Source organism: Dipodomys merriami, unplaced genomic scaffold, assembly GCF_024711535.1.
Source record: "Dipodomys merriami isolate MVZ:Mamm:240054 unplaced genomic scaffold, mDipMer1.0.p SCAF_34, whole genome shotgun sequence".
Taxonomy (NCBI): Eukaryota; Metazoa; Chordata; class Mammalia; order Rodentia; family Heteromyidae; genus Dipodomys; species Dipodomys merriami.
This window is the reverse complement of record NW_027204937.1, coordinates 4,289,504-4,315,497: the sequence shown is the minus strand read 5'-3', so window position 1 is coordinate 4,315,497 and position 25,994 is coordinate 4,289,504. Positions and strand designations below refer to the sequence as shown.

General features: G+C 44.5%; 1 long non-coding RNA gene across 2 annotated transcripts in view; it reads right to left on the bottom strand.

The window, feature by feature from the left end:
• Nucleotides 1-25,994, bottom strand: part of LOC138803315 (uncharacterized) — a 151,994-nt gene that overhangs the window by 34,377 nt on the left and 91,623 nt on the right. The window contains exons 2-3 of one of the 2 annotated variants that reach the window (XR_011364930.1): nucleotides 9,191-9,341; nucleotides 7,577-7,653 (exon numbers count right to left, since the gene is read on the bottom strand). This is a non-coding gene — a long non-coding RNA (uncharacterized lncRNA). Of the gene's footprint in view, nucleotides 1-7,576; nucleotides 7,654-9,190; nucleotides 9,342-25,994 lie in introns of those variants that run through there. The other variant, XR_011364931.1, reaches the window with a different exon arrangement.

Genomic DNA, 25,994 nt, shown 5'->3' with positions numbered 1-25,994 from the left:
GATTTATGTTTGGCCATAGAGCCAGACTGCCTTGTTCACACACAGATTCTGCCACTCATGGCCATGTGATCTTATACAACTTTGTATCTCTTACTTTGTGTCCCAATTTCCTTACTGTAAAAAATCTCCCTCCTAAGCTTGTTGCATGATTAAATCATGATTAAATGTGCTAATATAGTTCATGTGCTTAGACCTATGTCTGGCACATAGTAAATGTTTAATGAATGTTATCATAATGTATAGTTATATAACTGACAGCCAATGGTACCTACTGTCCAATAGCCTTTTTCCTCACTTGGAATAATATACAAAGTATTCCGCATCAACCAATATTATGTACTACATGATTATTAATGGCCGATATTCTTCTCAGAGAAATGCAGTACAAGTTTCCTAACTCATTCCCATTATTAGATATTTCACTTGCCCCTAGGTTTTCTCTATTAACAATACCATTTTGTTGACTATACCTGAATATAGGTCATCATAGACATCAACAACAATTTCTGCTTTCTTTTTAAATGGCAAAGCTATTGTTTGTTCAATTAAAATTACCAACTAGCAGAAGATATTTTCTCAGAGCACACTGGTATAAATTTCTTCTTATGGCTCTACTACAAGTAGAATGGTTGGACCAAAGGCTATCCATATTTTCTGACCTGAGACATAGATACCAAGTGCCTGAGACAGGTTATTGAACAGAGGCGTTTCCTTTGGGATCCAAGTCCAAAGGCCAGGGAGGTTCTAATCTGGGTCATTCCCCTGCTGTCCTGCCTCACAGCGCCAGCCTGGCTGCAGCCTGTGTGCCCAGCAGAGGCCATTGTGGGTTCTAATAATCCTGTTTACTCAGCTCTGGGCAGGAACACAACCTGGATGTTCTCTCTTCAGGGGATATCAGGGACTTTTGCTGAGAACTTCATCTAAGAGAAGTAAAGCAATCCCATGCCCCAGGCCTGCTGTTTCACTATGGACCTTTCTCCTGTGGCTTGGCTGTAACACTGTGTTCACAAAAGCAGCTGTACTGTCAGACTCTTCACCCCACCCAACCTTGTTACCCAAGAGAAACCCTTCTGTTCTCTGAGGCTTAGCTCAAGTGTTCTTTCTTTCCAGAAGCCCCCAATGTGACAAGGAAAGCCCTGGACACTGGTGTCTCCAGCAAGCCACAAGATTTCCCCTCAACTATCCCTTAAAAGCTCCCAGTGTGCATCATGTCAGGTAATGGTACCTTTAGGTGCCTTTGGTTGTCTGGTTAATTTTTGGTTGGCTTGGTCCAAGTCCCCAAGTGAAGAGAAGACACTGTTGTCAGAGCAGTCCTGGTACACCCTCTTGTACTTCTCTAGAACAGGGATCCAGACTTCCTTGGGAGGAAGATTGAGTCTGGGACTCAGATTAAAAAGGGGATTGGGCTGGCCCTGACAGGGAACCTCCAAGAGAGCAACAAAACTGTTATCACTGCTCTTTCCAGCAAAGCACAGCTGATTCCATTCCCAGCATCTCCAATGCCAGGATTGTAAGCTGAAGAGTGAACAAAAAGCCATACATCCTCATAGAAAGAACCTTGGTTCCAGGGCAAACAAGGAAAGCTGTTCAGGTCTTCCCTTTGAAACCTCATAGGTGTCTCCTTTGTGAGGAGGGAGTTATCATCTTTACAATAAAGTTTTAAAAATCTAAAAAGAAAATCAAGCAGAAAAGAAGTCCACAATGCAGGACTTTAAAAAAAAGTGAGGCTCTCATCTCAATAAAGACGTGCATGCCTAAAGCCCCAGCTACTAGGGAACCATAGGTAGAAGGATCATGATAAAGGATCATGACTCTTTTCCAGGACTGGGCAAACAGCATGGGACCTGTCTGAAAATAAGTACAGAAAAAAAGGACAGGCATATGGCTCAACTAGAAGAGCACCTGCCCAGCAAGCCCAGGACCCTGGGTTTAAAATTTTAAAATAAATAAATAAATAATACCATTGCCACAGTGATTTATCCCACAGGAAGGAATGAAGAAGTGAAAGGAGACAAGTAATCTTCATCCATTAAGGTTAAAATACCACAGTTTTCCTCGCTCTTAATTAATATCTTGCTTCACAAACATCTTTGTAGGGTCCCTTTCAGAAGAAGCCTACAATAAGGAACTCTGAAGACGAAGTCCATTTTAATGTCATTTTTATAAATGGAACATGTTGGTTTTACAACCAGAGACAGATCCAGGATTTGGGACCACCTCACCTCATATAACTGACATGGAATCTCATGCAAATTGGAGGTGAGTCAGATTTATCTGCTTTGCAAACCCAAATGAATTTATTACCTTTGCACAGAAGTGTCATAAAACATGCCACCTACACCACATGCAGGAAATACCTCTATTTTCAAAAGGCCAAAGAACACATCCCAAGATATCCATTCTTGAGTCTGTTTCTCCATCTCATATACCAGCATGATAAAAATCTTCCCCACTGGTCTGATGTGAGAATGAATAAATTAAAAAGTGGGGAAATCCTAGTATATGTTGGGGGTGGGGCTATTACTTCTTGCCTTTGGATTGCTACTGGAAAGAGGGAAAATAATTAAACTATCTCCTGTCCTTTGAGTGCTCATGATCTGGCTGTCTACAGTTGGCTGCAGGATGTTAGCTATATAAAACCAAGCCAGACCAAGTAGGGGAGAAGGTTGGCCTAGTCACTGTCAGCTCACAGTTAAGATTCTTGAGTCCTGGGGATACCAGCTTGCTCTGGGAACCCAAATCTGAGGCTATGCCTGGTGGAATGAATCCCAGGGGTACCCTGCCTGGCTGTTGTTCTTCAGGAAATCACCACCCTCTGAAAGACCAAATTCCCACCAGAATAAAAGGATTTGTTGGCCTGAGATAATTGTCCAATATATTTGTTGAATCACTTCTACCTGATGGAATGTTTTGGTAAAAATGATCTAGTTCTGCAATTCCTTCTTTGCAAAATGATTTCAAGGTTTAAGTACAGGACTCCAAGTGCTTCCCTCACCAATTAATTCTACCGATTTCTATTTAAATAAGCATCCTTCTGCAAGGAGGAAGTTCAAGCCACTTCCTCTTACTAGAGTATTTTTTTAAGTCTACTCTTCTTAATGTCTGGCCAGATGCCTGGCTGGACAGCCAATATCCTTTGATCAGGATGGTTCTGTGGCACTTCCACTGGCTCCTATGCTGACTCAGGCCGGTGAATCTCTCAGAACTCCTGAGCTTCATCCTCCCTCCCATTCCAGGGCTCTTCTATCACCCTCCCAGTGCCTTTCTTGCTGTGAGCATCCTCTGGTCTACCAAGCAGCCTGAAGCCAAGACAGCCACCACACTCCATGGATGTCCACCCAATCCCAGTCTCTTATCCTTGGATGGCTCTCTCCATTCCACCAGCTGTGTCTTTTCTGTAGACTCTTCTTATGTGCATGAGAGACAGCTAGAGATGTCAGGAGATTTCATGTACCAGCAATACGTACAGCTCCAGAGGGGATCCTGCATCTCCATTTCATCATATGCAGAATAAAGGGCAGACCAATGTCCACTAAGGTTAAACCCAACCCATCCTACTTCTCTTGCTAGTGAGGACTTTCCTCAATGGTCACTGGAATCTAAAGTTTTCTCTAAAAACCATATGCTTAAATCGATTATTCAAAGAACAGTTGCTATTGATAAGGCCCTACATGAAGACCCAAAGATATTTAAATAAAAGACCAGTGCTGCTGGAGAGCTCAAAGATGAAAAATACAAACTTTTGGAAATCCTAAGTCAGAATGGTTATAATTCCTAGGAAAGAACAAAGACCTTTGAAAGTTTTGTCCCAAATGAAGATCCACACTGATGATGAAGACCTTTGAGCTCATGGTAGGTAAGAAAAAGGTTCTCTAAAAGAAGGGTTCCATATATACAGAGATTTAGAAACAATTCCACATGGCTGTCATGACTTGTTCATATGTGAGCACAGAAGGGCCCAAGACAGAGGACAAAGCATGGGCACAGACTCCGTAGGCCTTGAATGTCCCTTCATAGAAAGAGGAATCCCTGTCTCTGGTCATCTGGAAGTTTCCAAGGCTACCTGATGCCAAAGGCCTCACCAGATCCAGAGTGCAAAAACAGTTCCCATTACCAGCTGGCACAGTTTACCTTGAACCTGAGACTCTTGGTCAGTTTTCATAGCACAATCTCTGAGTAAGACTTGAAGAAAACAGTTCTTAAAACAAAGACAAATATTTAGAGTTTTAAGAGCTCAGCCTACAAATTAGGGAGAGTGGGGAACCGAACGTCAGATGGGCAACTTTGTTCTCCCTAATTTAAAGCAGACATGGTTTTCTGGTGGTAGATAGATTGACATGCTCATGCCTGCTCAATCACACAGGGGAAACCACTTCTGAAGAGCCAGCGCTTTATGTTATAGACTACCAAATTTAATAAGGTAGCAGAAGAGAGTAAGTGACGTCAATATGGCTGTAACAGAGATTCAAAAGAAATACACGGTGGATTTGACTGAAGTGGTTCCAGTCTTAATGGTAGTTAGAAGGCAAAAGTGAAAATTTTCCATCTCTCAGTCTTCTTCACTTCCCCCAACTCTGACACTAACATGTTCATTCTGAGAAAAATAAAAGCTTGCAGAGGAAAAGGAAGATGATGTTTTCCTTCTCTTCCTCCATCCATTTTTTTATCAGTCATGGTGCTTGAACTCTGGACCTGGGCACTGTCCCTCAGCTTTCAGTTCAAGGCAAGCACTCTACTGCTTGCTTGAGCCACAACTCCACTTCTGATTTTCTGGTGGTTAATTGGAGATAAGACTCTCACAGACTTTCCTGCCTGGGCTGTCTTTGAAACCACAATCCTCAGATCTCAGCTTCCTGAGTAGCTAGGATTACAGGCATGAACCACCAACACCCGGCCCTCCATCCTTGTTTAGATAGAAGAAAAACAGTATTTACCTATCACCTCAATGATGGTTCCTTATCTATATTTACGTTTCAACAAGAAAAGATAAATCCTACAGAGAAACTTTTTTTTCACTTTAAAGATGATGTGAAGTTGAAGTTGAGTGTGTATATGCATACTTGTAAATCCCAGAGCTCTTGAAGCTGAGGCAGAATTGCAATTCGAGGCCAACCTTGGCCATATAGGAAAACCTGGAGAGAGAGAGAGAGAGAGAGAGAGAGAGAGAGAGAGAGAGAGAGAGAGAGAGAGAGAGAGAGAGAGAGAGAGAATGAATATGCAGAAAGCAAGGCTTAGAGAGGTTATCTAGATTTTCTAAATTCACACATCTCAGGTAACATTATGTATAAACTGATAAGTGAGAATTTGACCCCCTTCCCTTACAGAGCATGAATTTCATGCTCTATCTGTCCCACAGCCTTCCTGGAATCCATAAACATGATCAATGGAGAGTTGATTGTGTATGTATACCATCTATGAATGAAAGATGTTAAAGAAGTTGAATAGAATGAGCTCTGTTTAACCATTCACTTATTACTCCTATAGTAATTATTGGGCACTATGATATGCCCATCATAACGAGGTGCTGAGAACACAGAACTGACTCAAGCAAGCAATTCATGTAATTTATGTGTAATTCATGTTGAATGAGCAGAAGGTGAGCTAGATTTGAGAACTAGGAAATGAAAGACTCCTAGAATCATGAAGTAACTTCCATTCTCATTTTTGTTGAAGGGCAAATCTCCCTTGACAGTTGTGTTGAGAACTAAAGGGGCTGGTACTGATGATGCAGTTACAGCATCTGAGTATGTTAAGTAAAATACTGGAATAATGCTACTGGCAGAACATTGGCAGCAGTGAAGTAAGTAGAATATAGAGACTAGTCCACAATACTGCATGTTGGTAAGCAGTGAGTCAGGGAAGGTTGAGAGAGGCAGTGGATAAGGTAGTAATCTTACTTTTTATGGTGGCCTGCAGGTGTCATCTGAAGCAGTATTTGACAGGGGTTGTATTCGAGTCTCATGTTGATGGTTTAGAAGGCCCCAAAACGGACTCTGCTGTAAATGTCAATTACCTTCCAATGACCAGGTCTGGAATATGATTTTTTAATTTAAATACAACCTTATATTGTGACGTAACACAGCTTGTTAATGTGCTGTGAGAGACTCAACCTCTAAAGTCATCTCAGGTGCCAGTAAAAAGGACAAATTGTTTGTGGACCCTTCCCTCTCACGGAAAACAAAAATGTCTTTAGTTAAGCTTTGATTTCTAGGCGCTCTTGCAGTCCTTATAAAGCTTGCTCCAGTGGTCCCAGGGCCTCAACCACACGCTGTGTGCCTGCTTGGACTCGTGACTTTCTCCTGGACTACACTCAGATGGGTCCTTCACTCTGGGGAGGAGATGGTTGTGGAGACACGTCTGAGGTGAACTGGGTCTTTAGTGAAAAGAATCAAGCGTGACCATAGGCCCAGAATGAACTCAGAGAACTTAGTGGACACAATACGCGAAAAAGAAATTGTTACTTGCAGCGGTTGGAGAATGATTGGTTTGTTCATTTGGTGATAATGGGGATTGAATTCAGGGTTTTGCTCTTGCTTGCTACTTGAGCTACTCTGTCAGTGAGAATAATCTTTTGCTTTTATGCCTCTGAGACCCAGAACTTCATGATATGACAAAGTTCATCCTTGCCATTGTAATATGAAATGAAAGCCCTGACTGGGAGGCTGGAAAGAATGTGTCTCTTCCCATTCTACTAGGAACGCCCATGTGTTTGTGTGCAGCACAACTTCTGTGTTGAGCTCCTATCTCTGTATACAAAATGAGGGAGTAAGAAGGAATGCCCACACCCTGATCTCCTAGCTGCTCTTCTCTGGACTGGCATGGCTCTCATTATCTCATGTTAAAGTCACAGTGATTAGTGATTCCTAAGAAGTCAAAGGTTTTTGTAATGAGACCACCAGTATATCGTAGTGCAGAGGAAAGGAAGAACCACAAGGGATCCCAGGGCTGATTTCACCATCAACTGCTTGGGCTATTGTGACGATCTAACCGTCTCTGTCTAGCAAAGTTCCCCTGGTAAAACCTTACCCCCAAAGTGACCGGATTAGAGAGTGACTAGGTTATGAAGGCAGAACCCTTATACATGGGATTAGAGCCCATATCAAACGTCCCTTCTGGAAAGCTCTCTTGTTCCTTGTGACATGTGAAGACACAGCCATAGGATCACTGTCTATGAACCATGGAGATACAAAATCTGCTGGCATCTTGACCATGGGCTTCTCAGCCTCAAGAACTCTGAGCCACACATTTCAATCGTTTGGATGCCATTTGTCCACAGTGTTTGTGTTATAGCAATCAAACAGACTAAAGCATATTTCTGAGAACCTTTATTTCTAAGACTGTCTACTTGATTTCAGCAGTCCCAGAAAAGCTACCTTATTCCCCCCCCCCAATCATTCTTTTCCGACAGCTTGAGTTGTAGATCATTTCTTCTCTTCCAATGCCTAAGCCATGGATTTCATTCTTGTATGACCAGAATATGAAGACCTTTCTGGCTAAAAGAAAACACAATGCCAGATTGCCCTAAATGTAATGGATGAGAGTCACTTGCTTGAAAGGGACAGATAAGTGTCAGTACCTGGTTGTCCAAGGCAACTCTTGGTTTTCTCTTCTCACCCCTAGAGGCAGCCCAGACTAAACACAGGAGCAGCTCCCCTAAGGAGAGACAGCAGCTTTTTAGGGTCCTTCGGTAGCTTCTTGAGAAGCTTACGTTTCCTGGAGATCCTGAGGCAGCCCAAAGACAATTGTCTGAACACCTTTACAAGTGTTCTTGTAAGGAGAAGACAGAGAATATAGCCTCTGAGACAAAGGCTGAACTAGAAGTCAAGAAAGGCAGTCCAGGTCTGCTACAACTTCTAGCTCTCCAGGTGACTTTGGTAAATGGATTCCCACATTATTACAAAGAAACTGAGGTAGTATAGACAGAAAGCTTAGAATTTGGGAATGGGACTGACTGGGTTGGGAATCCCAGTGCTACCATACCCAGAGGGTATGTATGATTCATGACTCTTCAGCCAAGACACATGGCATCTAAGCTGAGTTCTTTGGTTCGGATCTTGGATTTGAATTGGGAGACCAAGCATCAGTCTTGGCAATTTACGAGCTGTGGGGCAGCAGAGAAGCCGTTCAACTTCTCTGAGCCTCAGCTTCCTTGTTTGTAAAATTCACGAAGGTTCCTGTAAAAGGTCATGCATACAGATGTCTCATACATGGTGAGTACTTAGTAAGTACTCAATCGACCTATTTCCCCTCCCCACTCAACTATCTTAAGAGATGCTTCTAGACCCCACGGCAATTAAGGAGCAAGCCTACGATGAATCATACTACAATCAGAGATCTGTTTAGAAATCATATCCCTATGGGCTAATTCATCGGAGATTAGAGACAGACACGTAACAGCCCGTTCTCCACCCACTGGGTGGAGGTACAAGAGGTTCAGCATCACCATGGATACTCATGACGGGCTGGGTGGGGATATAACAGGGAATTCAATCACACCGAGGGAGGGTTACGGAAGGAAGTGACGCTTAGACAGAGGGCTGACCTACAAGGTGCACAGTCAGAAGGAACAGCTCAACCAGGGACCAACCAAGGCCACCCAGCCTGTCAGAGGCACCAATTCTGATTCAGATCAGGTGTGTCAAATCCAGGCTTCCTCTTATGAGTATCTGCCATGCTGTACAAATTAAGTCTTGCTAAAGAGAATCTGCCAGCTGTTTTTCACAGAGATGTCAGAAGAACAGCTGACCCTGAACTGGAAAGATCTGGGGAGCAAAGACCTCGGCATCACCTGACAGGCCTGGTGGTTATGAAATTTGCCTCTGCACCAAACATGTTGCACCATCAGCACTAGCCAAGCATTGCTTTAAATGTCCTTCCTCCCAAAGACTTGTGACTAGGCAGTGTGATTGCCCTCTCGTTGCTGCTAATAATAGTCCTTACTATGTTGTTTTTTCGGTCAAGCAACAATGAACTAATGAACTTTGAAACTTGATGGTAATGGGTCACATCAGCTGGTTATCCCTTGGGTGAAGTTCATCGAAAAGTAAAAGTCCAGTGTCCTGGGAGTTTCTGAACTCTTTAGTCCAGAAACATGCACTCTCCTGGCCAAGCAGTATATTTACTCTAAATTCAGTAGAGGTGGCCGAGCAGGCCTGGCATAAAACCCAACACAAGCCACCAGGTCACTTACCTTTGCCAATCTGATTCCTCATCTGTGAAGTGGGAGATGGATTCCTATCTTATCTTCTGATGAGAAGTCCATCAGATAGATGCTTGGCTGAACAATTGGCTTCTTGCAAGTACTCAATGACCAAGGGTGGAAAAATGTTCTTGTTAAAACCCTATGAGATAAGAATGGGAGAGTGAGAGTCAGAAAGGTGAATGGATTTCACTAAGCTCTGAAGTGGGTGGAATAACTTAAGCCAAATCTACTTCTGGGTCCCAGTAACTTTCTTTGTTCTTCAAACTCTCCCTCTCATAGAACTGTATCTTTACGAGACATGCTAGAGAAGGCAAGCTTATTTCCTAGTGTGGTGATGTGGGGCTCACCCACTGACTTTTCTTGAGCAAAGGAGAGTGTGGAAATGACAGTATGGCAGGTCTGGGAAGGCAGCTCAAAGGGTATAAACTGGTTTCCTACACTAAGTCTTTATAAGAAGACTTAGTTCATCCTCCAGAATGAAGTCTCCCTTCCTCTAGGTCCCAGCTATTTCAAGCTGACAGGATCTGGGCCTTGAGTCCCAATATTCTCCCCACTCACTGTCTGAATGTGAGTTTTCCCCACGGTGGAAGCTGGGCTGCTTCAGGACCGGGGGAGCCTGTCTGTGGCTCAGTATACCCAGTGCCTAGCACCTCATAAACCATTCAGAAATAGTTGCTGACTTACTAGCTAAATATGTTTCCTCAAGCAGTGTTTTGGCAGAACCAGAGCTTGAACTCAGAGCCTTTTACTTTGGCTCAGCTTGCTTGATCTGCTAGATCTGCGATACACCTCCATCCCAGTTCTTTGATGATTATTTTGAAAGTGGAAGTCTACTGTTCCACCTGGCTTTGAACCATAATTCTCCAGGTCTCAGCCTCTGGAGTAGCTAGGATTATAGGAGTGAGCCAGTAGTACCCAGCTACATTGTTTTAAGAAGATCAGAAGCCTTCCGATTCCCATATTCCAGTAACTATGCAGAGAACCTAAAGAGCAGTTAAAAGACACATCTCAGCTTCATTTTATAAAAAATACAAGTTGAAGAATAATTTGAGCTGTATACTGCCCTTTCAATGAAGACATAGATAAGTTGAATAGTAGTACATATTTTTTTAGGCACTGTATTTGGAGTATACAAATTCGATTCAGATTGTTAGTTGTATGTAGGAAGTGAAGGGGGTTAATGAAATAGGAATAGGTATCTAAAAATCTCTAGTTATGTTTATAATAATTTTTCTTTAAGTAAAAAAATGAAATATTAAGATTTCTTAAAGTTAGCCAGGTACCCATGACTCACACCTGTAATCTTAGCTACTTAGGAGGTTGAGATCTCAGGATCACCATTAAAGCCAGTCTGGGCAGGAAAGTCCATAAGACTCTTATCTCTAATTAACCACCAGAAAAACAGAAGTGGCACTGTGGCTCAAGTGGTAGAGCACTAGCCTTAAGCTGAAGAGCTGAGGGACAGTGCCCAGGCCAAGAGTTGAAAATATTTTTTAAAGTTAAATAAGAACAATGGTATTTTGTTTGTATCTGTAATGTTTCACAATTAAATGGTATACTATCATTAAAAAAAGAAGAGTCTCAGCTAAATACATTGATTTTTTTTAAATGTACATTAAAAATCCACATAAACAAACATGTATGCAAACAAACAGAGCAAATACAAACTCAAGGAGGTTTCTGCAGACTTGTCTCCCATTTCAGGCCTTTAATTTCTCTCTTGGCAGACACCAATGTTGGCCTGGGCTGTTTTCACAGACTCCTGGCAGGCAGCCTGCTTGGGTTTGGTTTAGTCTTAAAAAATAAATAAATAAATAAATAAAGCCTCCTGTCAGAGCTGCAAATGAAGCCACAATCTTTGTGAAACCCTCTCTCAGCCATCGCTGCCATGTTTCCTGTCACCTGCTCAACCCATCCCAGGCCACGTGAGTCCATAAATGTGTCCAGAAGTCCGTACAAGCTGGCAAACTGGGGATTCCTTTAAGGGGAAAAAATCAGCTCAGAAGAGACCTAAACTTGAAATAGTCGGTGACCTAGGCTAGGCCTCTGTTTCCCTAAAGACCATGAAGCCCAAGGCCTACTCCACTGATAGCCTGCCCTGATGAGTACCTTCCATCACGAAGTTTCCCCTCCAGCAACACTGAAGGAGCCACTGAGGCACACACAAACAACACAACTGAAGGACACTGTCCTTCTGATATGATGGAGTTCCTGTGAGCAACTAGTGGCATTGGATTATTAGACAGAGTTCTAGGGTCTCCTACACAGTTGACGTTCTTCGGCTGGCCCTGCTGATTTTCACTGTCATCTGTCTGAGCCTCTTTTCCTCCCCTGAGAACATGGTATTGCCTTCCAGAAAGGCTGAATACTCTAGAAATAGATGGTGCATTTTGTTGCTGCACTGGAGCCTCCAATATCCAAACTGGAAGACCAGCAGGGATCAAGACCTGCTCCTCCCTGTGGTACCTATGGGTAGTTTTCTCCATTGCTCCTCCACAGCCTGGCTGTAGATGCTCATAGTGAAATTCTCACTGTTAGAAAGTTCTTCCTCAGGGTCAGTCACAATTTTTCTGGAGCTTTCATTTATTGGTCTTTTCCATTCAGGACCACTAAGACCACCTCTAGTGTCTAACACCCCCCCACACACACACACAGAGTTATAGAGAGCTCTTGGTCATCTTTGAAGTACCAGCAGAATCCAGGAAGAGTTATTTAGGTACACACACACACACACACACACACATGCATGGATTCAAACATATATGGAAAACATGCATCAGTACTGAACACATACCTACTTTGTATTTCTTATGGTGATTTTCCTGAACAATAGAGATTTATTAACAATATCTATTAATATAACCATAGTATTTATTTTTATATCTTTACTGTATAGGTGATAAACAGGGGGTTAAAGTCACATAAGGTAATGAGTACATTTCTTTTTAAACGCTTTTTAAACACCTCTGCCTCATTTTCTCCCACTTACCCTTCCTGGCTTCCCTTCGCCCCACGTTGTATAGTTCATTCCCAACATAGTGTCTCGTGAGTATCATTATTGCATTAGCTTATCCTGTGTCCTGATGTTTCTGTGATTCCCTTTCCCTTCCATGGATCAGACAAGCAAAAGGTACAGAAAATTAAAACATAAAAAAATAGAAATAACTGCATACAGGACATAATAAGAACCTCTTCTTTCCAATTCTTGGAGTTCATGTTGTTACACTTCATTACATATGGTCCTATGTACTTAGTAATTGGGCTCTTGAGATCCCCTATTAAGAAAACCATGGATATACTCTAGATATTTCAAATGAGGGAAACCTGCAACCTACTTTCTTTAGGCCTGACTTACTTCGCTTAATATAATTTTTTTCTAGTTCTTTCCATTTCCTTACAGATGAGGCAATGTCATTTCATGGTACTAGGTATTATAAGTAATCTAGGGATGATTTAAAGTGTGCAAGAGACCAGATCATGAATTAAAGGCCAACCTGGGATACATAGAAAGACTTTGTCTCCAAAAATAAAAAAAAAACAAATTTATAAAAGGAGTGTGCCAGAATTACATGCAAATATTACACCATTTTATATAGGAGATCTGAGCATTTGCAGATTTGGGACAACTGTGGGTGGTGTGTGTGTGTGTGTGTGTGTGTGTGTGTGTGTGTGTGTGTGTGTGTGTGTGTGTGTGTGTGTGTGTGTGTGTGTGTGTGTGTGTGTGCATTTGTGTATGAGTGTTTGTATATAGGCAACTACAACAGGCTGTGTAGGTACATGCAAGATTTGCCTGTCTAAGCTGTGGAAAGCATAGGAGGGCCTCTTAGAGGACCTGGGGTTTAAACCAAGTAGCTACAAACAAAAGTGATAAACACTCCAATAGATGACCACTTCCCTGTATGGATTGAATGAGGCACTAGTTTGACAGCTGTTCCCTTTCTGTCCTCATTCGACAAGATAGTGCAGCTGATCTGATCTGAGACCTCCTACAATCAGCTATTCTCATTCTCTGTGATGGCTTCCAAGAGAATGCATTTGCATCAGAACTGAAGAGTTCCAATCAGTTTAATGCTGTGGTAGGCCCTGGGTTTGGTGATTTTTAGGTTCTTGGGTAGGAGTTCGGATTGAGGCCCCAAAACACACCCTGTAAAGGAACAGAAGATCATGGGGTGGTTGATTGGATAGTTGCTCTGAGGAAGTTTGGTACACACAAAGGGAAGGAAGAATTTAATTCAAAACAGAGTTGACTCAGGCTTCACGGTAGAGATGGGAGACATCTGCAAAGGAGGTAGCATCATAACCTCACACAGAAACTCCGGCCTTGATCCTAAACATCTCCTTTGACCCTGTATTCAATGACTGGAACCTGTACTTCTCCGGGAAGATAAAGGCGGCTCCCTAAAATTACAAATCAGATAATGGCACTCCCCAACTGCCAAATTTGCCATGGCTTGTCATTGTTCTTATAATCGATTCCGAATCTGCCCCTTCGCCCTGAAGCCTGCCCTCCTCCTTGGCTTCTTCTGAATCCCAGTCAGGCAGGAGTACCTGTCCCTCTGAGAGTCACGCCCACATGGCACTTTTGCTTGTCCTCACTGAGGGTTCCAAGGTCAAAGATCAAGTGGGGGGAGCAGAGCCATGTCAGTTCTTGGCTGAACAGGGCCTCTCTCAGCCAGTCTTCAGAGTTTCTCTGCAAGGAGGGAGTGGGAGCAGTGGCAGGAAAAATAGGATAGAAAAGAGCATCATTGAAAAATACTCAATGTGTTTAGGCATAAGAGCAAGGTAAGTGAACTAGCCATTTACTCCCTTTACAGGTAAGGGGAACAAAGGTTGCATTTGGAGAAGCTTAAACGCTAGAGCAAGGAAGAGATCTTCCCTATCTTCAGCCATATTGGCTTTAGCAGAACTGCAACAGGAAAGTTCAGGAAGGAGAAGAAGACAGACCTCAGCCCTTCTCCCCTTCTTCCTCACCCCTGCAGAAACTTTTCTTTGGCGACAGTGAGAAGTTAGGAGGACTCAGAAGATGAAAAGCCTGGGTGATGCGGCTTTCTAGAATGCAGAATTAGAGTAGGATGGTGGATTCAATGGGAAGGACCACACACAAGAATCACCAAATATAGCAGAGTTTCCCAGCATTCTGCAGACAGAATGGGAAAGGCCAACCCCAAGAAAGAGAATGGCCTGAATAGGAAGACGGAGCCTAGCTGTCAGGAAGTTCTCTCAGCCAGGCCAGAGCAGTCACATAGCATCCAAATCCTGCGTCTAGTACATCTGCCAGAATAGTCCACGTGGCCACAGACATCTCATACTTTGGCTCACACACAATTGTAGAGGGCAAAAGGGTTATTCAGCATTCCTGGACCTCATCAATCTTCCCCAGGACCAAGATCTAGACAGACAACAGGCACTTTGATGTTACCACAAGGAAGGCAGTGATGATTCAAAGCCAATAATAGAAATAATGAGGATCACCGTAATGGTAATGAGTAGACGCGTGGCCTGCTGAACAGATAGAGAAGACAAGCCCAAGACTGATGCTGGCAAAGGCAGGCTACTAGCCACCATGCCAGACTATCCTCACAGCCACCTGGAGCCTACAGACACATAGTCGAGAGAGAGAGAGAGGCAGAAGTCCTGCCCATGGCTTATGTAACACTTCATGGTCAAAGGGTCAGAGTTTGCCTGGCCGGAAGAGTCTTGCAACACTGATCCTGTACCCTCAGCTTTCCAACCATGCTAATCCTGAGCACATCTTGCTTTCTCTCGCCCCTGGACCCTTGCACAGGCTGTTCCCTTTGCCTGGGACATTGCCTTCCTATTAAATCCTTCCCCAGCTGGACTAATTCTACCTTGGGTTAGCATCATTCACTCCACAAAACCCTGCTGGACATCTGGCTCTTCCTGGGAGCACTCACAGTCCCATATACTGTCTCCTACAGACCTCAGTCCTCCTAGGTGCCTCCCTCGGCCTTAGCCAACCTCTTATATCAGGCTGAAAGCCCTGTAAAGGCTGTGGTCTCATTGACCTAGTGCCTCTGGAGCCCCACTTGGGGTGTCTGTCACCCAACAGGTGCTAGGTAGACATGTGGAAAAGATTGTTAGTCCTTATACAGGCTCAGCCACCCAGAACCTCAAGCCATGAACCGTAAGTCATGAACCATGCCTAATGCTGCAGGAGTAAGACAAGAAAGGCCTCTATTTGATGGAGACAAAGGGAAGCCAAGGCCCAGAGCCTCCTCTAGGACCCCCAGAGAAGAAACCCATACCTGAGTAGGCTTTTGAGCAGCACCAAAGACAAGGTATCACAAACAGAATAAACAGCAGGTGCAAAGATCCTGAGGAATAAAGATGCATAGCAAGTCACAGAGATTGAATGGCAGGTGAGTTGACGAGATGAGACCTGGAGGAAAAAAGTCATCTGGGTGAGGGGCGCCAGAACAGGGCAGCCGGGGGCTAAACTAAGAGGTGAAGAACACATCTAAGGCTCAGAAAGTGGTGAAGAACACATCTAAGGCTCAGAAAGTGGTGAAGAACACATCTAAGGCTCAGAAAGTGGTGAAGAACACATCTAAGGCTCAGAAAGTGGTGAAGAACACATCTAAGGCTCAGAAAGGTCTGCTTTGGGGACTATGAGTAATAATTTTCTGGCTGAAGGATTTTAGGTGAGCTGCCTAACTTTCCTAAGCCTCTGTTTCCTATGCCTCAGTTTGCTCTTTGTAAAATAGAACAATAAGGGCACCAGTGGCTCTTGCCTATAATCCTAACTACTCAGGAGGCTGAGATCTGAGGATCACCATTTGAAGCCAGTCCAGGCAGATAAATCCAAAAGACTCTTACATCCAATTAGCTACTAAAGAGCCAAAGTGGCTCAAGTGGTAAAGTCTTAGCCTTGAGGGGGAAAAAAACCAACAAAAACAAACAAATAAAAAGTACCTTAGAGACAGAGCTCAGGATCTGAATTCAAGTCCCAGTATGGGCAACTGAGGGGACTTCAACCGCCCTGAAAGAAAATTCATTGAAGGAACATAGGAGAAAAACTTTCCACAGTCATCAGCTGGTGGTAAGCACCTGTAAGTCCCAACCCTTTGTGTCAGGCTGCCTGTCCTCTTCCACAACTGGGAAGTGGGATTTGCTACTGCAGGTTTTGTTAACGATACAGGCAGAGAAGCTGCTCAGAAGGGCTGTGTGACAGGGGAAAAAAGGAGGGGGGTGTTTGGAGCAGAATCTTAAAGAATAGTCTGAGCTGTGGGATGGAAGTGGGAGGAGCATGCACTAGGAATGGAGGGACAAACGTGCCCCCTGGGAATGGCAGAGGGAGGTAAGGCAGTGGGCCTTGGTGTCAGCCAGAACAGGGGTGTCTTGAGCAAATCAAGACATTCCCTGGGCTTTGACTGCCTCCCTGATGGGACAGGCTGTCTCTGTCTCATTAGCCTGATGGGGTTGTCCAGTAGCATCTCATGAATGGCAGCCATGGTTGGGGGGGAGATGGCATGATCATTTATGAGGCATCACAGTGATGCACAAGGGAGGCCAGAAAAAAAGGCCAAGCCCCTACATCTTCCAGAAGGCCAGCCTCCCTTCCCTGATGTGGACTGCCTGAGTCCCGGCCCATCTCCACCTGTGGCCTCCATGCCTGCGGCTCAGAGCTTCAGGAGTCTTGCCACCACCAGGTGGCACGAGCTGTGACCAAGCCCGCTTTTCAGGAGACTGAGTTCCCATGCAGACTCTGGGAGAAGGCAGGGAAGAGGAGGAAAAACCAACAAAGGCTTGATATCAGACCCAAGCCAGGCCCACCAGTCCCCGTTCTGAAAATAATTGGCAATCGTCGTGGACAAGTTGTCCCTGGCTTCCTCCACTCAGCAGGAAATGCTTCAGGGACCCTCAGATTCCACAGTCAGAGCCAAAGACTCATTGTTTGCACAGGACAAGGTGCTCAGAAAGGAGGGAATGGAGAAGCAGACTGAACCCATGTGTGCAGACTTTCCGTACAACTTCCGATGAACATTATTACCCCTTGAAGTCCCTATGAAGCAGAGAATGAACCAAATACTACTCTATCACCACCAATAACCACAGCTCTCTTATGCTGACCATCACATGAAGCTAGATTCTTGCACTGCCTCCTAACCAACCCTGCAAGCCACCAGACTGCTAGTCTCAGACTCTTTTTTTTTTTAAGCCAAAGCTGCATGATTTTTGCCTGGATCACAAAGATGAAAGACAGAGAGGGATTCAGAGGCAGATGTCTGTGACCACACCATGCAGCCTTTCTCTCATTCTGCTCTGGTCACAGGAAGCATGGCCCAATGGCTAAATAATCTTCTGACTTCATAATCTGCGTGGACGCCCACTCACTGGTTGCACTGCCAAAGTTTGAGGTAAATTACCCCCACCCCCTGCGAGCTGTGTGGCCTCCTGCAAGCTGTTTAAAGTCTCTGTGCTTCAGGCACCTTTTCTGAGTCTAATTACCTCATTGTCCGCCTCATCTCCCCTCTCTCTCTTCCTTTTTCCCTTCCCTACCTCCAATGCGAGCATCATTCCCAGGGACCACACCATCTTTATCATCTCCATCTTCCACCACTGTGATAATAAAACCCACAACTTCCCATGTGCAAAGCAAATAGTGTGCTATTACTCAGTTGCTTTCCAAGTGCTGTTCTCTTAACTGCTACTGCCTCCCTTTCTCCATACCGTCTGCCTGGTAAGGCCTGGTTAAAAGGAACCCTTTCTCTCCATCATCCACACAGGCCACAGGCCTGGTATTCACCGATGCACTATATTGTTTCCTCCTTCCCCCTCTCCTGTTTGTTCTACCTTAAGCTCTCAGAGGGAGAGGTGTTCATCTTTTAATCATCATGGATTTTGATTATTGTACATTTTTCATACTAGTACTGGAGCTTGGATTTAGAGTCAAGTGTGCTTTCCTTAGCAATTTTGTGCAAGGCTGGTGCTCTACACCTTGAGCCATGGCTCTACTTCTAGATTTTTGGTGGTTAATTGGAGACATGGATTTCTCTACCCAGGCTGGCTTCAAACCAGGTTCCTCAGATCTCAGCCTCCTGAGTAGCTAGAATTATAGGCATGAGCCAGTGCCTGACTTTATATGGTACTAATTAATACTCAGTGAAATGTTGGGGGAAGAGTAAGTCAACACCTCCTCTCATGCTATCCTCTTCTCCCTGATTTCCCCTAACTTCTCCCTAACATCTCCTCAACTTCTCATCAGAGGCACTGGCTTCTGAGAACAATGTGGGCAGGATTCCTTCAAAGATCAAGAGACTGGCCTCTTGTGGGGAAGGAAAGCCAAGAACCATATTTTAAGAGTTTTGTGTGTCTTACTGTCACTCACTTAGTCCCCACAAATCTCCTACACAGAAGGTTCCGCTCTTCTACTCATTTACTAGATTAGAAAACTACAGTACTAACGTGTTAACACTTGCCAAGTTACACAGCTAATAAGTCTGGAGATGGGCTTGAGATGGAACTGGGTTTTCAGCCAGCAAATAGCCTCCAAAGAACCTGTGTGCTTCATTCTACTGGCTCATACATTCATTGCTGCCTGTGCACCAGGCCCAACCCAAGGTCCACATGAAATACTTACTCCATCCTACTAGCAAACCTGAGGTGCCCTGCTGGTCTCCCTGCTTGAGAGATCCACATAGCTTTGTCTGAGCTAAGGCCTCACACTTGCAAGGAGCCTCCTAGGCTAACTTTGACTTTTCTTCAGATTCAATGAAGGAAAAGGTCTAGGGAGTTCATTTTGAGAAGAATAAAGATTTTCCTCAACAGTGGATCCTGCTCCTTTGCCCCGATCCAGACAGCCTGGATGAGCACCAAGAGAGAGTAGGGAAAGGGAGGGAAGAAGAGCTCTGAGTCAATAATCTCAGGATCGATTACTCTGCCTTCCCCCCTGCCTCCTCCCCCCACCTGCCACATAACCAGTTGCATGAACTTGGAAAAATCATTTCTACTTCTGAGCCTTATTGGTAAAGAGAGGATGGTGGTAGCTCCTTTGCAAGACTAAATAAAATGGAGTTATGTGAAACCTCATAGCACATCCCTGGTATAAAATCATGTAATATTAATATTAAAAATAATGGCTGAGGCTCGCAGAAAGAATTGGCTCAAGGTCACAGAAGTCCTTCTTCAATCTCATTTCTTTTTGTGACCTCTGGCATTGCGGTTGACCCCAGCACTCTTTTTTTTTTTTTTTTTGGTTGAACTCTGGGCCTCGGCACTGTCCCTCAGCTCTTCAGCTCAAGGCTAGCACTCTACCACTTGAGCCACAGTGCCACTTCTGGCTTTTTCTGCTTATGTGGTGCTGAGGAATTGAACCCAGGGCCTCATGCATGCAAGGCAAGCACTCTACCACTGAGCCACCTTCTCAGCCCCATACTTCAGCACTCTTATCAGTTGTCATGACTTGAATTCCAGAGTCCTCTTTGCCATCTTCCTCCGCACCCCCCCCCCCCACCCTCCGCAGCATCTACCTCTACCTCCTTCCTACCTCTAGGCCATACAACAAGCACTCAGTAATATTAGTTTGTCTACTGAGCTATTTCCTCATTGTTTCTGCCCTTCCCCTCCCTCATCTCCATAACATAGTAACCATAAAACCCAGCACAGAGCCTAGAATTTACTAGGTGCTCAATAAAATACTACTGAATAAATATGATCATGCTCTTTTCAGACAACCTTTCTGATCAGTCTAAACTGTCCCTGCAAGAAGTTCTCTAACCCTGTGATAATTTCTAATGTCCTAGATAACCTGGGATGACTTCTAGTGATGAAGAGTGCAGACTCAGATCCTCTCCCATCAATCCAAGTGGTACCATCAGCCCAGTTGACAGACAGACCTCCTCCTCCAGCCATCTCTTTCTCCTGGATCCCTGACAACTTCTTCATTCTTTCACATTTGTTTATTCTGTTCCCTGTGCTTGGAATGAGCTCTCCTTACACATCTAAGAAATCAAATCCTTAGTCATCTTTTAAAACACTCTGATTTATTTCACAATTATTTGAGTACCTACTGTGTTTCAAGCACTGCTGTAGGGTTGCCAGAGGTCCCATTGGGAAACAAAGCAAAAGTCCATGACCATACCAACCTTATAATCTACTGGCAGCCTAGTGACAAGTCATCTAAGCTAGAGATGTGTTGGGGAGGGGATCTGACAGCATCTCCGAGAACTTTCTCCCAAACTTCCCTTCCAGCCTCAGCACTGGCCATATCCCCTTCCTTCCTAGTGCTCTCTCTGTATCTGGGAAACCTGAATGTAATTATTTGCATGCCTGTTTCCCCACAATGAGCAGGATTGGGTTGTGGTTGTATTATGGTGTCTGTAATTTGTTGGAAGGAAGGAGGAAAGGGAGAGAGAAGAGTGAGGAAGATTCCCAAGAGGTAGAATAAGAGAGACGACAGGTGTGGAGAAGTTTGAACGTTGAAGACTCTTCCTGGGCACATATTGAAATGAACCCTTTCCAAGATGGCTCACACAGTATCCTGGGTCCTGCCTCCAGCCCCGCCCATCCCCCAGCCCCACTGCAACCAGAATGGGTCTGTGGACTCTAAGACATTACCGAATAGAGCTTCATCTATCAGATGCTTCTGTCTCTCCCCAACCTGAATGGTTTTCACCATACCCTTCCCAGACACTCTGGGAAATAAATCAATGTCACCAAAACGCCAAGGCCACTGAGCAGCAGAGACCAGGAGAACAAGATGGCAATTAACCTTTGGCCTTTCAGGCAGAAAGACTGTTATCAAATACCACAGCCTTCCCATAGTGGTATGATGAAGCCTTTGTACTTGAAAAACTAGAGGCCAGACATTAGTCATAGGTCCACTTTGCCAGCTAGCAGTAGAGCTTGGATTCGATCTCAGGTCATCTGGCTGCAGATACCATGTACTTACCTGATTTTAGTCCAGGTTTGAGATCCAGACCAGAGTTTCACCAACCATCTTTTGTTCTAGGAGACTGTTTTGGGTGAGGACTGTCCTCCACACTGTCAGTGCCAGTAGCATACTCTACTTTCCCAAGCATACCACTTACGACAATGGAAAATGGCTCCAGACATTGCTCTTTGTCACCTACAGACAAATATCCCCTGGTTTATTTGCAATCAAGCCATTTGAACAAGCAGCTTGGACTTCCTGGGCTTTATTGCATCCCTCCCCCCAAGAAATATGGATAAGTGGCCCAAACTCTAATGTCCTAGGGGGATGGGGGTCCAGCTAGCAGTTTTACTCATAACAGTACTGGGATTTGACCTTAGGGTCTCACACTTACTAGGCTGGTTCTTTATCACTTGAGTCATACCTCCAGTCCTGCTTTTTTATTTTTTCCTGCTTTTTAAATATATATTTTAGCATCTTTAAATAGTTGTACAAAGGAGTTGCCATTTAACAAAGCAGTTTATGAATGCAATACATCTTGATCAGTGTCTTCCCTTTCAACATTCTCAACCATCCCCCACAACCCTTCTCTCACTTTTCATAATTTAGTAGGACATATTTTTAACTTTAATTTAGTAGGCTGCATATTTAATTCTTCTCCCCTACCTCACCTTGTCTTTCATCACCCCTTTCCCCTTTCAAGTACCCATCTCCTGGTTAACTGGAGATTGGAGTCTTGTGGACTTTTCTGTCCTTACTGGCTTCAAACCATAATCATCTAGAGGTTAGACTCATGAGAAGCTAGGATTACAGATACACGTGACCAACACCCAGCTTAATTCATAGTCATGTCTACACTGTCTGCTACATATATATATATATAATTTTTCCAATATAAGAAGTTACTATATTAATCAATACCTTTACTATATCAGTGAGGACAAATAAAATATTATTTTCTGAGAGAGAGGGAGAAAGAGACAGAGAGACAGTCAGACTGAGACAGAGAGAGAGAATATATCAGATAGTCCTGAAGAACTCTCTATTAGATGGTTCAAAAGTTCTGCCCAGTAGTCCCTTTATAGGAACAAGAGAGTGTTCAATGTGCAAATGTGATACCAACAATGTGTTTCAAATGAAAGCTCAAGAATGTGCTATGGACTTATGAGATCATGTATATGGTACTAGCATAGTGCCTATCCTAACACTCAGAAAGTTTCTTATTTTTTATGACAGATGAGAAAACTGAAGCTACAGCATATTCCAAAATCTCCCTTAGATCTCCTGCTCCTGTGGAGTTGAGCACCTATTCAAACTCCAGTACTCTCCCTCTAGGTCAGTCACACCTCTGACCACTTTAGACCCACAGAACCCCAGAGAATTCACCAAGGAAAGAGACTACTGCTGGGCGTCCCCCCCACCCCCACACCTGTGTGGCTGTAACTTGGTATAAGATCTTAAATTTGGTTGAACAAATTAACTGACGCCTAGCCCTTTTTTAAAAAATCATCTTGTTGTCAGCCTCAATTTATTCTATCCTTGGGGAACAGGAAATACTAAGTTACTGTTTCAAAGGGCAGGCCACTAGTAGGAGAGTTTTCAAATAAATTTTCAAAGGAATGAATAAATGAGTGACAAACAAATGAACAAAGGAGTTTCTAATTTGGGGTCAACCCTCAGATGCATACACACACACAAGTGCCCAAGAAAAGAAATCCTCACATCATCTTGAAGGTCCTTGTATCACAGTCCATTCCTCTTTCCATCACAAAATTAGGGCCCTTTGCATTGCTGACACATCCCTAGCACCATGGCAGGGCATGGTGGTGGCATGTGGATAGAATGCGCGTCCGTGACGTGACAGACAGTCCTAGCCTCTCCTGCATTTTACAGCTGAGGCCCACAGGATGACGCGTCTGGGTCATACACTCAGCTAGCTGGCATCAAGAAAAGATCTGTGGCTACTCTACTTTCTTTCTCCCTCCCTTCAGCTTTCCAGTGAAGCTGGAAACTGTGGTCCTCCAGATGCTCAGAATCCCAAGGATGTGTTTAAAAAGAAAGAGAGGAAATGACTTTACAATTCCCTGTGAGACTTAGTAGACAACAGATGGGGAACCAAGCCCTAATGACAACCCAGGGCCATGATAGAAATTCCACTCTCAGCCTACCTTGGCTCCTAATGCAGTATAGAATGACTAAAAGTTCTTTGCAGATGAACAAAAGTGGTTCCCTTCAGGAGGAACCAATTAGCACATCCCAGGTCTGGGCTCACCAGTCCATCTGTCCACTGATAAGAGAGGACATTAGTCATCATTCAGGCGATGCCATTTACTGATTGTGTTATCTCTGAGCAAAATTTTTAACATCGCTACACCTTGCTCCTCTCTGTATAAAATGGGGACAGCAACACTGTCTCCCTCCTAGGACTGCAGTGACAATTTGAAATGAACAGATGGAAACTACTAAGAGCAGAGAAGGACACACAGTTCAAACTGTGGAAGTGTGGGCTCTTCCACTCTAACCTGGGCACCAAGAATACATCTCCCTGCCTCTCCTTTTTTTCTTTTCTTTTCTTCTTCTTTTCTTTCTTTCTTTCTTTCTTTTTTTTTTTTTTTTGTTGGTTGTGGGGTTTGAACTCTGGGCTTGGGCGTCGTCCCTGCACTATTCAGCTCAAGGCTAGAGCTCTACCACTTGAGCCACAGCACCACTTCTGGATTTCTGGTGGTTTCTTGGAGATAAGAGTCTCACAGACATTCCTGCCCAGGCTGGCTTTGAACCATGATCCTTAGATTCAGCCTCCTGAGTAGCTAGGATTACAGATGTGAGCCACCAGCGCCTGGCTCCTTTCTTACCTATGTCATCAGTGTTGATCTCCAAGACTTGATAAATGCTATCATTATGCAAACATAGTGTTACTTCACACACACACACACACACACACACACACATACACACACACACACGAGTGCCTGCCTGCACGTACGCAAGCACACACCCTCTTCTGTTATGTCCATGCTTTCTTCCAGTTATCACCTCTTTCAGTAAAACTTCTAAAGAGTTACATGCCCTAGCTCAAAATCTTTTTCTTCTGTTCATGGATTTGTACTCTGGTAGGGGTCTCTCCCTGCTCCCACATCCCAAACTGCAATAATTAAAGTCAACACTGACTCCTCCCCATGCATCCAGCAGTCACGTGTTAACATTAACCCACAAGGCCACAGCACCGGTGCAAATGCTCACTTCCTCCTCCACAAAGCTCTTTCTGCACTTGGATTTTAGAACCAACCGTCTCTTTGCCCCCCTTCCTACTTCTTTGGCTTCTTTTTAGTCTCCTCTGATGGTGTCCCCCCATCTTTCCAAGATCTGTTTATTTTTTTTTTCCTTTTGCAGTACTAAGGTGAGAACTCAAAACCTTGGCAATGGGTAGGCAAATGCTCTGCCAGTTAAGCCATACCCCAGCCATTTTTCACTTTAGTCATTTACTCATATAGGGACATAGATTTTTGCTCCAGGCCAGCCTGGGACACAGTCTTCCTACTGTGGCTGTCCACACAGCTGCGAGTCACAGGCACACACTGACCTGCCACCACACCAAGCTTATTGGTTGAGATGAAGCATCATTAACTTTTTCCTTGAGCTGTGCTCAAGTCACCAACATCTCAATCTTGCCTTACTCAGTAGCTGGGCTTACAGGCATGGGCCAGGCCACCTACCTCCCTACGACTCTAAAGTCTTAACAGTGGAGGCTCAAGGCTCAGCTCCCAGTCCTCTTCTTGCCCATGTGGCCTCTTGCTGTCTGTGATCTCACCAGACTCCTGACTTTGAGTACCACTAGACACTGTGGGCATCTTCATGCCTGTCAGCCAGCTCTGCTCTACCGACTCAGCATCTTCACATGGATGTCTTTAGACATCTCATACCTTGTGTAGTAAAAAAAAAAAAATCCCTTTCCTGAATCCTACCTCCTACACCTCCAGTTGCTCTTCTTGTTGACTTCTCAGTGAATGCTGCCTCCATCTTCCATTGGCTCGGGTACAGAATCCTCAGAGTCCTTCATAACCCCTCCCCTTTCCACTTTGCTCCACCCATCTTTCCAAAATGTCAGCAAATACTGCTGGGTCTTTCTCAGAGTGTATTCAGATGTTTATCACAACTTACCGTCTCAGCCACCCCAGAGGAACCGCCCTCACCTCTGCCCTCCATCCACCCCTGTCCTCACAGCGTTCTACCTGCTTCTACTTTTGTCCTCTTTGCTCGTCTCACTTCAGTCTGCTGAAAAATTCCCGCTAAGAGATGAGTCAGACCAAGTCACTCTTCTCTTCAGAACCCTGCCCTGAGTCTCATCACAATGGATAATAAATGCCCCAGACCACAGTGGTCCCAGAGGTCCGGTGTGCTGCTCCTTCCCTTCCCTGTACTTCATGGGCCCATGCTTGCTTTTGGTCCCCCTCCACACATACCCGTGTACCCCCACACCAGGCACCATACCACCGCTTAGAAGCACCTGCCAGCACCCCTACACCAGGTGGCACAAGATCCCCGCTCCCTTCCTGCCTCTGCTCCAGCTCACCTTCTCAGAGACTTCCTTGCTGATCCCTCCTTCCCTCCCCACCCCTCTTTAACTGCGCACCAAACAGTTCTGTGTTCCTCTATCTCACCCCCATCTGGACACACTGGGTATTTCCCCCACTTCCCTCCCAGGCAGAGCTCTCTTTGGAATGTGATCTCCCTGCCAGCAGGGTGTTTGGACAGGTTTGTTCACGGAGGGCTGCACACAGTCAGGGCTCAGCCAACCTGACCGAGTGCATACATTTCTACTGGCTTCTTCCTCTGCTCCCACTGAGGGGAGATGCTGCCTTTTCTCCATGTGCAATGTCCAAAGCCTTTACAGCTCTCAGA